The 227-nt window shown below is 70.5% G+C and overlaps 1 protein-coding gene across 2 annotated transcripts in view; it reads right to left on the minus strand.

Moving 5' to 3' along the window:
* Positions 1–227, minus strand: part of SGK1 (serum/glucocorticoid regulated kinase 1) — a 112,603-nt gene that overhangs the window by 7,447 nt on the left and 104,929 nt on the right. The window lies entirely within an intron of this gene.

A 227-nucleotide genomic window follows, 5' to 3' on the forward strand; every position in this document is an offset into this window, starting at 1 on the left:
TGCTTATTTCCCCGGTGTCACGTGGCTGCGTCGCACCGGGCTCCGGCCAGATGTTCCAGCTGCCACGTGCCCCCTTTGCCCCCCGCAACACACGTGTTGGCCCCCCGCCGCGGTCCACCTGCGCGCCTGCATCCCCGCATGGCCGCTGGGCGGCGCTTTTGCAGCTCCTTCCTCGCTTCCCATGCCCTGGCCCGTGCAGGCTCACACTGGGCAGGGGCCGTGTGTCC

The sequence above is a fragment of the Crocodylus porosus genome, unplaced genomic scaffold (assembly GCF_001723895.1).
Source record: "Crocodylus porosus isolate Cpor-Errol unplaced genomic scaffold, CroPor_comp1, whole genome shotgun sequence".
In the NCBI taxonomy this organism is placed as follows: domain Eukaryota; kingdom Metazoa; phylum Chordata; order Crocodylia; family Crocodylidae; genus Crocodylus; species Crocodylus porosus.